The following is a 14,618-nucleotide window of genomic DNA, read 5'->3' as shown; positions in this document are numbered from 1 at the left end:
ACATCTGTTGCCAATCTTCTTTTTTCTTCTTCGTCTTCTTCTCCCTCTCCCTCTCCCTCTCGCTCTCCGTCTCCTTGTCCTTCTCCTTCTTCTTCTCAAAGCCCCCTGTTGTATATTCTAGTTGCGGGTCCTTCTGGTTGTGCTAGGTGGGATGCCACCTCAGCATGTCTTGATGAGTGGTGCCATGTTCACGCCCAGGATCCGAACTGGCAAAACCCTGGGCCACCAAAGCACAGCACATGATCTTAACCACTCGGCCATGGGACTGGCCCCTCAACACATTTTTTAAAACCTAGTTGAGTGCCAATACCTATTCTAATTCTTCTGGAGTCTATCACATGTCAAGGTTAGACTTTTCCATGAGAAAGAACTTTGTTAAGTCTCAAATATCTGTTACCGTTGAGCTTTTGCAAATTCCTGGTGAGAACTACCTCCTATAGGAGATCTGTAAATTCCATCAGAAACTCCCTTCTTCAAGCTGACTTCCCCACCCTGTCTCATGGCAGGGATATGGATGCTCTGAACTGACACTTCCATTAAAGGATCACACCCATAATAAGCCTGTATAATCTGTTAGACATTAGAAACAAGATATTGAAGCTTGTCAGAGACTTGTGTAAGTTCAGGAGTAAAAGTTAAGTGCAACTAATTAATTATATCTATTTTGACTTCTGAAGGAGCTTCTTGCCTTCTAACTCTCAGCTATATCAATTAGATGAGAAATTATTATAGAAGCTGAAATAACCCGTGACACACAGGAAAGAAGTGGTGAATGTCAGATAATTTTCTCTTCCTTTTTCTCTTTGCATTTGCCATACTGTCTCCCTCTCACTACACAGAGCACTACATAGGGGCAAAACCAATCATCTTAAGGCAGAAATTATTCCTAAAACAGGCTAGTAATAAGCCACACATTTAACAAAGTTGAAGTTTTTCTTCGACCCTTTCATCATCCCTATTCCACCTACTCAAGTCTGTTTCTTTCATTCATTCATTCATTCATTCATTCACTCAACAAATATTTATTGAGTCTTGTCTTCATGTCAGGTCCTGTTTTAGAAGTTGAGGAACCTAAAAAGAAGTAGTGGTGAATCAAATAGACAAGTTTCTTGTCCTTATGGAGCTGACAAGAGTATCAGGGAGATAGATGACAAATACACAATATGTCAGATGGTGAATAAATACAACAGAAAATAAAGTTGAGGAAGGGGGATAAGGAGCACTAGGAGGTACGGTGTGAGAGATGTTGCTGTTTTATCTAGAAAGGAGCAGGCCTCACTGATAAGATCACATTTAAATGAGACCTAGAGGAAGTGAGGGAGAGGAGGTATGTGGAGATTGGATATTCCAGGCATAAGAAATAGCAAATGCAAAGGCTTTGAGGCAGAAGCTGTTGGAATATGACAAGCAGTAACAGTGCCAGCATGGCTGGTGTGAGATGAGAAAGAGAAAGAGGAGTAAGAGGTGAGGTCAGGGAGATCACATTAGACCAGAGCCTACTGAGCAAAAAAATGACTTGGTCTCACTTTTATTTTAGCAGGATCACTTGGGCTGCAGTATTGAGAAGAGAAAGAGCCTATTGCCATAATCCAGGCAAAAGATGATGGTGTCTTGGAGTAGGGTGGTAGCAATGGGGTTGGTGAGAAGTAGTTAGATTCTGCATATGTTTTGAAGATAGAAGTAAAAGGATTTCCTGATGGATTGGATGTGCAGTGTGAAAGAAAGCCTGAACAACTGGAATAGTGGCATTACTGTATACTGAAATGAAGAAAACTGGACAAATATAAAAAGGTCTGACATTTTAAATTTTTAATGCTTATTAGAAATTCAAATGGCGTTGTTGAACCAGCAGTTGACTATAAGATTCTAGAGTTTAGGGTAGAAGTTCAAGCTAGAGATAAATTTAGAGTTGACAGCATATAGATGGTATTTAAAGCCACTGAGACCAGATAAAATCATGTAGAAAGTGAGTGATAAAGATCATGATGATAAGAATAAGGACAGGGGCCAGCCCTGTGGCCAAGTGATTGGGTTCTGCTCTCTGCTTCAGAGGCCCAGGGTTTCACCAGGTTGAATCCTGGGCGCAGTCAAGACACCGCTCATCAAGCCATGCTGAGGCGGCATCCCACATGCCACAATTAGAAGGACCCACAACTAAAAATACACAACTATGTACTGGGGGCTTTGGGAGAAAAAGGAAAATAAAATCTTTTTTTAAAAAAAGAATAAGGACAAATAGTTAATGTACACAGTGTTGGGCACTATTCTAAGTACTTTACCAATATAGATTCATTTAGTCTTCATAAATATTGTAAGAGATAGCTACTTTTATTCTCCTCACTTTACAGATGAGGAAACTGGATCTTGGAGAAATTAAGTTATTCTGATCAAACAGCTAACAAGTGGTAGAGCTGGGGTTCAAACCCAGGCAAAGAGAAGTGAAATACAGAATGTTAGAGTCCTGGGATATTCCAACCTTTAGTATTCAAGGAGATAAAGGAGAACGAGCAAAGGAGACTGAGAAGGTGGTTCTAGTAAGTAGGAAGAGAAGGTAAAGTAGTGTTTCAAGAGCTGAGAGGACAAAATGGAGAAAATGCTCAATAGCATCAAGTTCTGCTAGCGGGTCAAGGAAGATGAGGGCTGAACATTGACCTTTGCATTTAACATAGTGGTTCTAACCGGTAACCATGACAAAGGCTGTTTGGAAGCAGTGGCGGAATTAAACCCCAATCAGAGAGAGTCCAGGGGAGGAGAGAAGAGGCATCAGAGTTCACCTCTTTGGAATTCAGCACAGACACCACCCCAGACCCAGTCACAGGTATTCACCTATGGATCTGAGTTAAAGTGGTAGCTGAGATTTGTGACAAAAACAAAATAGAGATTTGATTGGGAGCATGGTGAGGAAAAGACATGGGTAATTTTATAGCCCTTTTCAAGCAGAACTAACTTGATTTCTTTTCTCTTGACATTCAGTTTTGATCGTTCCTTCATTGGAAAATTTTCCAAGCTCCAAATTTGCCTTCCTCCTTTCTCTAAAAGAAAATTTCTCCTGGACAATGTTTTATTTGTCTACACATCCTCAGCCTAGCTCAGGCCCACCCAAGAAGGATACTAATAAAAGTGTGATAAATGACTAACATTCTAAATATTGAATGTCCTATCCTGAAGTTATTGTTAATGACTTGCTGTTCCCAAAATAAGCCCATGATTTTCTCTGTGTACTTCACTCAGTCATTCAAATCAATAAAACGTTTTATGTTATCTTTTAAAGCCATGTATAAGATCTTGGTTTTCCTATTATTATGGTTATGTTCTTAGTACTTTATTCTCTGTATTTCTCTCCCCTAATTAGATATTAAAGTTTCTCCTCGTATAAGATGTTACCCTAGTAACAGAGTCGACAGAGCACCTTTCATTTACCATACTTTCCCTTGCGTTTCACCTCTATGGAATTGTCTTAATTTGCCTCTTTCCCACTTCACTGTAAATTCCTCCAGGACAGGGATTGTCATGTGTTTCAGTTTCCTACAGCACAGTACTTAGCATAAAAGAAGTACTCAGTACACTTTTTTGAATTGATGAATGAATATTTATTAAAATCTATTGAGTTGAATGATACTGACCTGTACTGAATGACACTGATGCTAACTGCAGACAATCGGAGCTCCCATTCCACATGGCAATGAATGCACATGTTCTTAACTTAGGGATATAATATTTTTAGCTAGGTTCATGACAGGTTAAAAAGCTATAAAACATCAAAATAGTGTAACCAAGCAAAAAGGGACTCATTCTGCTCACTGCAATCTAGTGCCAATCAATTTCAAACAAGCCGGTGGTTGAGAATGGAAAATTTATATGATTAGCTAGCATAATCAGAAGATAGCAGAGTACTGTCCTAAAGAACCATCTTAAAATCATACAGAATCTTGAGACAGTTATGCAGGGGAAATGGACAGGGAAGAGGAGGGGGATTAGGTATGTTGACCATCATGTGTGAAAAACTTCAAGGCACTACATTATCTCTTTCTTCTGTCATCCATGATGGATACCAATGCAGAATTTTTCTCTCTGGAGGTCATGTTCCTGGGGAATTCAGAGAACAAAGTTGTCTTATCACAGCAGGGAGATATACATCAGCAAGAATCATAGAACTAGCAGATCATGTATTTTGTAAAAGCAAGAGGTGTTTAATCATCTAGGCTACATGCAGGCTAGAATGTATTCACAGAGACTAGTGAGTCAGGGTTGTAACTACAATATTGCTTCCTTTCCCTAAGATGGCTTCCCTTGTGTTAACTTAAGACCTAGCTGTTACAGTAATAATAAGAAGTAAACCCAATTAAATTAGAAAAGTTCATGGTTTGCTTCTTGTTTTTTTGGTATTTAAAAAATTTTTCGGTATTTATTTGTTAATATACCTACTAATTTGTTGTTTCATAACTTCTCTTATATCTTAATCAGCACTAATTCTTCTTTTAATGTAAATTAATTCTGATCATCTGGTTTATACAATTATTAAGTGATTAGGCTACTAATTCAGTTATGAAAACTTGGCTTTACTAGTATATAGAGATGATACAACCAAAGGGATGTAATAGCCTTAGTTAAGGATTTCATATGTCGACGAAAATAATCCATAACAAATCTATAAATGAAAATTTGGGAGAGTTTATTCTGAGCTAAAATATGACGACCATGGCCCGGCGCCTTTCTTCCTGAAGGAAGAAAGGGCACCAAAGAAGTGGGGTGCACAGAGTGGTTATATACCCCCAAACAGGATGTTTTACATATGATTGACATGTCCCTTTTACAACAGTCATGAGACTGCTCTGTCTGCACAATGATTGATGGAAACAGCGGGTAGATCTGCTGTCTCAGTGAACACAGCAGGATGGCAGGTCTGTTGTCTCAAGTGGGGTGGTCACAGGTGAGCTAGGTGGTCAAAGGTGAGCACAGCAATCAGTTCCTAGCCTAAGGAAAGATGCTTATCCCTAAGGAAATGCCAATGTGGGGGGAAGTTGCACTTTTATCTTAAGGGCATTTGTTCTTGCCATAGGAAATGTTTAAAGCAGATATACAATGTGTGTTCAATGGGCACAGTCAGGCCCTTTTTTGAAAAAAACAGTCAGGCTGAATTAGGTTTACACCAAATGGCTTCCTCATATACTCCATCCTATTGCTTTCCATTTCTATTTGTCACATATATAATGATGAATGGCGGAATCCTGAAAACTGAGATTTCAGATCTGTTGCAAATGGCTGAAATGCAATACTAATATATTTCTCTCAAGCCTTTAATGAAATAAAACAGCACAATATTTTAGTACAGAAACCAGTCATAGAGGCTGTTGGCAGATGGCCAAGATGAGGAAGAGGATTTACAATTGTTACCCTCCACTTTACACTTGATTTTACAGTGTGGCTTTCACTACTCACCAAAAATACTTAGTTACAAATTTGCCAGGATGACTCAGTACATGAACTGCCTTCTGACAAGGATGAGCAACAATTCTTCTCACAAGGGGTTTTAAACCACACATTACTCATTTCATTCTATTTTTGGATGGATATTATATTTTCTTAACTCCCTATGCTAACCATGCTAGATTCTATATGCAGGGACTACCAGAATCTTAAAAGTATGAAAAAAAAAAAAAAAAGGTGATTAACTCATATTACAGATGAGAAAATTTAGGCCCAGGAAACTTGTCACACATCCAAATCAGAAAAGTAGTTAGTATCAAAGCTAAAACTCAAATCCAATCACCTGGCCTCCAGTTTCTATACCTTCCACTCTTCCAGCTACCCTTCATTTTTTGTACACGAGGCCAGTAATTTGGGGATTTGGGGAATGCCTTTATATGCACTAGAGAATAAATTTTTTATTTGCCATAAAGTCTTCCCTCTTTTAAAATGAAAATACCTTTAGGAAGTAAAAATAATAACTGACGTATGTATAGCACATGACAAAGGAATTTCCATATATTTTGCAATCAGTAGCTGATATCTCACCCAGACATTGGTCATCATTTTAGCAGAATGGAGCTCTGTAACAGAGGAGTCCAACCCCCTGGGAAAGCAAGTCTTGGTAGCTGGAGGGTTTATTTCCATTGGGGTGATTTGCAAAACTACTTGGGGCCAGGCAAGGAAGGTATGGGTAGAAAGCAACGATCTTTCTAAAGAGGCCATTTCTTTGAACAGCTCCATCAGTGGTTCTTAACTGGAGCTGATTTGGCCCCCAAGGGAAACTTTGGCAACATTTAGAGACATTTTTTATGGTTACAAATGGGGGTAGTGGTGTTCCTGGCATCTAGTGGGTAGAGACCAGGGATGGCCCCACAACAAAGAATTATCTGGTGCAAATGTCAATAGCACTGAGGTTGAGAAACCCTGAGCTAGAGGCAGAAGGAGCTAGAGGAGTTTCTTGAATTATTGAGGAGCTAGAGGAAGCTTCTTGAATTATGTTAAGCATTTAAGATCTTTGAAAAGGAAATAGGTCGCGCACACACATTTTTTTTTTCTTCCTTTTTGGATATTGCTAACAGTTTATAGGGACTCCTGGAGGCTGTTTATCTAGGTTTCCTTACACTGGATGTGGGTTGCCCCGGGTAATTAAATTCATCTACTGGAATTTTGTGAAACACCTGTGGCCCTTGGGATCCTTCCTTTCTGGTTTTCAGAACTAGGTCCCCGCTGCTAGCTTTTTGGAGTCTTCAGCGGCAACAGAGAGGTCTACAGACATCAGGTGTTTAAACATGTCATGGCTCTTTTTTAAACAAATGTTAGATTGTGTAACATGCTTCACAGGACATGACAGGAGTGGCCTCAAGGGGAAGCAGATTTCCTCCAAAAGTTGACAGAGATCCAGGAGGAAAGGCAAGGGCCACAGAGTGTGAGCCCACTTCCTGTCTCAGGTAATCTCTGCCCACCCCACAGCGCTACTCAGTGCCTGCGGGCCCCAAGCGGTTGCACTCTACACCTAGAGGCCCATGTGTGCACGTGACAGGCTGCTCAGAGCTGTGAGGACCAACAAGTGGCCCTCCCTCTGCGCTAGCTCTAGACAGAGAATGGTGAGCCTCTCTGCCCAGCAGTTGGCAGGGGATGCCGCGGAGTGACTGGGACAGTCAGGCAGCTGGGCCAGTCCAGGGGCGAATGCGCAGTTTGGGGGGGGGTCTGTGTCCAGGTGGAGTCCAACTGGAGCAATGGGTCATTAGGTGAGGGCGGGGACTAGGGGTTGTGAGGCGGAGAAAGGGGAGTTTCTGGATTCATAATCTGGTGTGTTTTTTTTTCTTGAAGAGTGGCACTGAGCTAACATCTGTACCCATCTTCCCATCTTCCTCTATTTTGTATGTGGGACACCTCCACAGCATGGCTTGATGAGCAGTGTGTAGGTCTGTGCTGGTTCTGGCTGGTGAACTCTGGGCCACCAAAGCAGAGGGTGAGATCTTAACCACTAGGCCACTAGGCTGGCCCCTGTTTTAAGTACCGCTGGGGAGCTGGCTAGTCTGCAGTGTTTAGGAGCAGCCCTGGTGGGAGGTTGAGCGGTCTGGTGGCTGAGGTAAGAGGCCGACTGGGGCAGCTGGGTGTGGAGATGTTAATCAAAAGGTCCTGGCAGCACAGTGTGCAGGAGGGGGTGGCAGGCCTGTCGGGCTGCAGGGCAGGCTGCGTCAGGCAGCGGAAGCCAGCCGCTGCCATGGGCGTGAGCCCAACCTCTGTCCCTCCTAGGAAAGCCGCCTGGCTGTGCGGCACACTCTGCCTGGTGGGAGCCACCTTGGCGGGGACTCCTCCCGGTCTGGCCAAGGTGCAGGTGCCTGCCCTCTGCGCCCAGCCTGCAGTTCTCCAAGCCACATCCCAGAAATTAGGGAGCTAACAATTTCGTTCCTTTGCCTGACTCAGCTGCTGCTATTGGGCTGCTCACTGTGTTAAACAAACAATTCCTGCTTCCTTGTGACCACTTTTAAGGAAAAGCCTAATTTCGTTGCTGATTTCTGATAATTTACTCTAAAGTTGCAAGGTGAACTTTGAAGCCTATAAATTGTTGTAAGTTGTGACAAATAAAAATGGCAAACAATAGGATATATTGGAGTATATGAGGAAGCCATTTGGTATAAACCTAATTCGGCCTGACTTTGTTTTTCCAAAAAGGGCCTGACTGTGGCCATTGAGCATGCATTGTATATCTGCTTAGACATTTTGAGATAAAGGTGCAACTTCCCTCCCCCTCCTAACATTGGCATCTCCTTAAAGAGTAAGCATCTTTCTTTAGGCTGGGAACTGATTGCAACGCTCATCTGTGACCACCCAGCTCGAGGCAACAGACCTGCCAACCTGCGGCATTCACTGAGACAGCTGACCTAAATGCTGTTTCCATCAATCACTGTACTGACAGAGCAGCCTAGTGACTATTGTAAAACGGACATTTCAATCACATGTGAAACATACTCTTTGAGGGTCTATAACCACCCTGTATACCCCCACTTCTTTGGAGTGCTCTGTTCCTTTGTGGAAAGACTCTCCTGGGTTATAATCCCCAGATTTAAGCTCACAATAGACTCACTCAAATTTTCATTTATAGATTGGTTATGGATTATTTTTATTGACAGTTCCATTTAATGAAAGGGCTTTAAACAATCTTTGGTGCAAATTATGTAACTTACTACTAATAATAACTCTCCTGTTTAACTGATTGACATGCAGTAACATGTACAGAATTTAGGTTTCCATAGATAAGTTTTTCTTGGCAGTTGATGCTAAAATTAAAATATGAAAGCTAAGAGGTTTTTAGAAGTAGTATACATGCATTGTGTGTTTTGTCCCTGTACTCATTTAGAATTGTAAGAATTTAGATTTGGAAAGCCTGTAGAACAAGAACTTTTAAATTTTGATTTTACTGACAAAGTGAAAGACGTTAACATTTCTGATTTAAGAAAAGTAGTATGTTTTAATGATACTATTTTAAATATGCTTTTGGATTATACCAGAAGTTAATTACCTATTAAGTTCTGCAATAGGAACAGATGTCATGTTGGTTATTGGTGTCTTTAAAGTGTAAATATTGGTGGTAATGAAATTGTTAAATGAGCTGTTTTGGATTATGAACTGGCTTTTTACTAGATCCCTGTGGATGTGGCATATTACAAGTTTTAAAAGGCTCTTTAAAGTATTGTAGTAGGCTGAAGCTATTAAGCTATAGTGGAAGATCTTTATAGATGACCCAGGCAAAAATATAAAAAGCAGTTCATCATTTTGTCTCTGTTAAAAAAAATCAAGTACACCTTACCATGTACTTGAATGATTTTTGGCTAGACAGACCAGAACTTGACAAGTAAAGATGGACTTATTAATAATATTAACTTGTTCTAGAATGTTAAAATAGGAGAGGATATATGTTTTACCTGAGAGTGACCCAAGTCAGTAATGATGGGTTTAACTGTTTACATGTTCTTTCTGAATTATGATCTTGATTAAAAAGCTCATCACAGACATACCAAGAAATTCGATCCATTTTATATATCAGTATACTAAGATGTTCTATTTCTCTGATAGTTTCTGATTTCGGGGTACCTGGGAAAAAGAATTTCTCAACATAGGTGCTTTGGAATATAACTTTTTTTATTATATACTTATTGAATCATAGAATTGTTGAGTTGGAAATAATCTTAGTGGTTGTATAGCCTAAACTCTTTATTTTCCAGGAAAATGAAAGTGATGTTTCTAGAATCTAAGTCATCCAGTCTGACCACTAGTTAGTGGCAGAGTAGAACCTAAATGCCAAAATGCTAGTCTCCAGATTCCAAGTATTGCACTCTTTTCACTATATGCTGTTGTTAAATAGACAAACCAATGAATTGCCATCTCAGAGTCATATGTGTGGTCAGCAGAGTTGATTCTTTCCCTTATGCATTTTTTTCTTTCCTTTTTTTAACAATCACTAACCACAATTAATTCATTCCCCTACTGAAGGCTTGTTTTCAGTTTTTCAATATTTCAAAGTTTTATGAATATCCTTGAGCATGTCTCCTCCAGCACATGTGTCAAGGTTTCTCTAGAATGTATACCTACCTGTAAGTAGAACTGCTGAGCCATAGGTTGATGTGCATTTTCAACTTAACTAGATGCAGCCAAATTATCCTCTAAAGTTTTAACAATTTACATTCCTGCCCACACTTGGAATTGTCAGATGGGCATTATCAGATTTTTAAATTTTTGCCAGTCTGATGGGTGAGAAATGATTTATTTGTTTTCTTTCTTTCAAAAAGATTTTAACTTTATTTTTAATTTATATGAAATGAAGTTAACTCTTTTCATTGTACAGTTGTTTTGAAAAATGTGTAGAGCTGTGCAACTACCAAAATCAAAATAGAAAACAGTTCCAGCACCCAAAATTCCCTCGAGCTGCTCATTTGTAGTCAACCGTTCCCCCACTCTTAACCCTTGGCAACTAATGATCTATTGTCTTTCCCCATGGTTTGTCTTTTCTAGAATATAATATAAATGGAATCATACAGTATGTAACCTTTTGAGTGTGGTTTCTTTCATTTAATGTAATACATTTATTTGAGTGTTCATTCATGTTGTTGTCTGTATCAGCAGTTCCTTCCATTTTATTGTTGAATATAATATTCAGTTGTATGGATCTACCACAGTTTCCTTATCTTTCCATCAGTTGAAGGACATTTGAGTTATTTTTAGCTTTTGGGGTTTCTTTTTTCTTTTTCTTTTTTTTTTTTACTATAAATAAAGTTGCTGTGAATCTTTGCAAACAAGTTGTTGTGTGAACGTAAGTCTTCATTTCCCTTGGGTAAGTGCCTAGAAGTGGAACTGCCGGATCATATGGTAAGTGTATCTTTTAACTTTATTTTAAAATGTGTGCTAGGCAGAATAATGACTCACAAAGCTATCCTATTTCTTGGAACCTGTGACTAAATTAGGTTATGTGACAAAGGTGAATTAAAGTTGCAGATGGAATTAAGGTTGCTAATCAGCTGGCTTTAAAATAGGGAGGTTATCTTGGATTATCCAAGTGGGTCTGGTGTATCACAAAGGTTCTTAACAGGAAAAAAGAGAAGCAGTAGAATTGAATCAGAAAAGAAGACATAACAAGGGAAGCAGGGCCAGAGAGAGGCAGAGTTCTTGGTTTTGAGGATGGAGGAGGGGATGGCCATAAGCTAAGGAATGTGGTGGTCTCTAGAAGCTGGCAAAGGCCAGGAAATGGATTAACCTTTAGAGCCCCAAGAAGAACACAGCTCTGCCAACAGCTTGATTTTACCCCAGGGAGACCTGTAAAACAATAAAGTTATGTTGTTTTAAACCACTAAGTTTGTGGTAATTTGTTACAGCAGCATAGAAAACTGTACACTGTAAAACTGTTTTCCAAGGAGACTGAACCACATTTGTATTCCCACCAGCAATGTATTACAAGTATTTTACATCCTCCTTAAGACTCAGGTGGTCAATCTTCTTAATATTAGTTATTCTAATTGGTGTGTAGCAGTATCTCATTGCGGTTTTTATTTGCATCTTCCTCATGGCTAATGATGTTGAGTATCTTTTCATGTGCTTATTTGCCATCTGCATATCTTCTTTGGTGAAGCATCCAAATCTTTTGCCCATTTTAAATTTGAATTTTTTTTTAATTTTATCTTCCCTTTTTCTCCCGAAAGCCCCCCCCCGGTACATAGTTGTATATTTTTAGTTGTGGGTCCTTCCAGTTGTGGCACGCGGGATGCCGCCTCAGCATGACTTGATGAGCGGTGCCATGCTGGCCCCCAGGATTCAAACCGCCAGAAACCCTGGGCCACTGAAGGGGAATGCTTGTGAACTTAACCACTCAGCCACTGGGCCGGCCCCTAGATTTGGATTTTCTTATTGTGGAGTTTTGAGAATTCTTTATAGTCCTTTGTCAGATATGTAATTTGCAAAGATTTTATCCTAGTCTGTGGCTTGCCTTTTCCTCTCAACCGTGTCTTTTGAAGAACTATGTAAGATAACTTGAGGCTCTTCCTGATGTATCTTCATTGGTAAATAGAGCGAGGGTCCTTGGAACACCTGAATCAAAGCAGATGTTGATCAGAGTTGTTGGGGCTGGGTCTCACTTTTAGTAAACCCAGACTGCTTCTGCTTTACACCTGATCATGTTTACTATGCTCCCTTCCCCTGCACAGGTGTTTGATTATAAGGCTGGTAGATTTCTGTCTCCTCAGGTTTGGAAGTCTGCAAAAAATTCATCTATGTCCTTCAGACATTTTGGCCCAGCTCTCCAGTATCCTTACCTTAAATCGCTTCAAAATACGGCAAATTCGTTGAAGGTAAGACTAGCAGTATGTTTGAGTTAGGCTACTTCCACAAGACTTCTGGAGATTTCATTTTGCCTTCTGGAGGCTTTTTCCCCCCAGATTCCTGTATAGTAACAAAACTTAGCAAATGTTCTGTGAGTAAGAGTAGTTGTGCGTTTGAAACTCCTCAAGTTTTGTTTGTCACAGCAGTCCTGCAGAATCACTAAAAGTTTGGCTGGTTTCTCTTTTGCCTAGCCAAAGCTCTAACAGATCAAGCCAGATCTTCAGCAAGCACCCAGAATCAGAAAATGCCCACAGGGGAAAGAAAGGTAAAAATCCTTGCTCACGTAAAAGAGTTTTCTTTTTTCTGGAATTTTAATTTGTTGTTTCTGAAGTTCTCTTATGCTTTAAAAATATATTTGTATGGCTTTGTCCAGTTTTGCAGTGAGTGTTTTCCTGTCCTGACCTAGTCTATTCTAAAACACAAGTTCCCTTGTCATTAGTTTTTAACTCCACCAATTATACACTGTTAATATTATTATTGTTTGGTAAAGTCAAGTTTTCAATGATTTATTCTCAGGTTTACCATTTTTTTTATCCTCACAAGTCACTTTTACATCTTAGCTTTTCTTCTTGGATTGATTTCTTTCTTCTTAAAGTACATTCTTTAGTAGTTTCTTAATGAGCATTTGTTGGTGGTAATACTCTTAGTAAATGTTTACATAAAAATGTCTTTGATTCACCCTAATTCTTGAGATATGCTTTAATTGGGTATACACTGAAAGTTATTTTCTCTTTGGATTGAAGAATTAATCCAACTCTCTTGCCTTCTGTTGTTGAAAAATATATTGTTGGTCTAAACGTAAGTCTTTGTAAGTGTTTCTGTTGGGCTTTCAATATCTTTTTTTATGGTTATTGTTCTTCAGTTTCCCTGGATGGATCTGACTATAGATTTGTTGATTTTTTTTTTTTACTTTGCTTGGGATGTATCCAGCTTCCTGAATCTAGAATAGGAGTATTTTATCAGTTCTAGAAATTTTATTATGTCTGAATATTCCTTTAAATCATATGTATATATATTTATGTTATTCAATTCAAATATATATACATATTTGTATTATTTACATATTTAATGTAGATTAATTATATTAACAATTAGTTAATAATTAATAATTACTACATATATATTCAATTCAATTGATAATATTAGATAATATATTCAATATTATTCAATATAATGATTTATATTATTCAAAATGTGTATATTTTATATATCTATGGTCTTGTACTTGACCCAACTCCAGCCAGGCTCCTTTGAACCCCTTTCTCAAGTAGGCCTCAACCTTGGCCTATAATAACTATAACCTCTCAGCACAAATGATTTCACCCCTCCCCTGTCCCAACACACACATACATTATAAGACTTAAACACTGACATAGTTTCTAACAGCTCAAGTTCACATCCTTACGATAACCACAGCCCCCTTAAAGTATCTGGCTGAGAAAGCTTAAGGCAGCCAAAAGAATGTTCTGGACAGCACCTGATCATTGGCCCTGGCATCTCTTTCTTAGAGCATTTACTAAAGAGTACTTACAATTGTGAGTCTTTTCTCTGTCCTTTTGAGTTGTACATATGTCTTCTATAACTCAGAAGTGCATTTCTCAAGATCCTGAAAGCCATTCCTCAAAATGTAACCCTCAGGAAGATTAGGGCCTCTATCTTCCCGTCTCTGTGAGAGGATAGAATGGAAATTTTGATCATTGCCAACCAGCAGACACAACTGGCCTAATCACATTGCACTGAACAACACTTTGTAGTTTTCCACTTTTCTGACTCTACTGAGCCACTACTAATCCCATTTCTTACTTCCTCATTCTCCCTATAAATTGCCCAGTAACCTCTGCACCAATCAAAGTTGAGTTCAGTTCACCCTATTCCTTTTAACCTGTTGCAGTAGTCTATTGACTACTGTTGCAGTAGTGTAGGACTGATTAAAATCTATCCTAACCAAAGTAACTAGAATTTGGCTTTGTTTGTATTTAACATTTAATACAGATATATATAATCTTATGTATATGCATACCTATGCATATATATACCACCTATATATACATATGTGTATATACACTTTTAATGGATGCTTTATCTTCTCTAATTTTGAAGATGTTACTAGATATGTATTTGAAGTTTTACTATGATCTCTCTGGGTTTCCTTTCAGCTCTTTTAGTCCCTTCCTTCAAAGTATGTATTTCTTTCTCTACCTTTCATACTAGAGGAATTCCTCAAATATCAAGTGGTCATTGACTACCCATTCATATTTCTGTGATAGGAAAGAAAC

This window comes from Equus caballus, chromosome 9 (assembly GCF_041296265.1).
Source record: "Equus caballus isolate H_3958 breed thoroughbred chromosome 9, TB-T2T, whole genome shotgun sequence".
Lineage (NCBI taxonomy): Eukaryota > Metazoa > Chordata > Mammalia > Perissodactyla > Equidae > Equus > Equus caballus.
The sequence above is the reverse complement of the archived record's forward strand: the minus strand, read 5'-3'. Positions refer to the sequence as shown.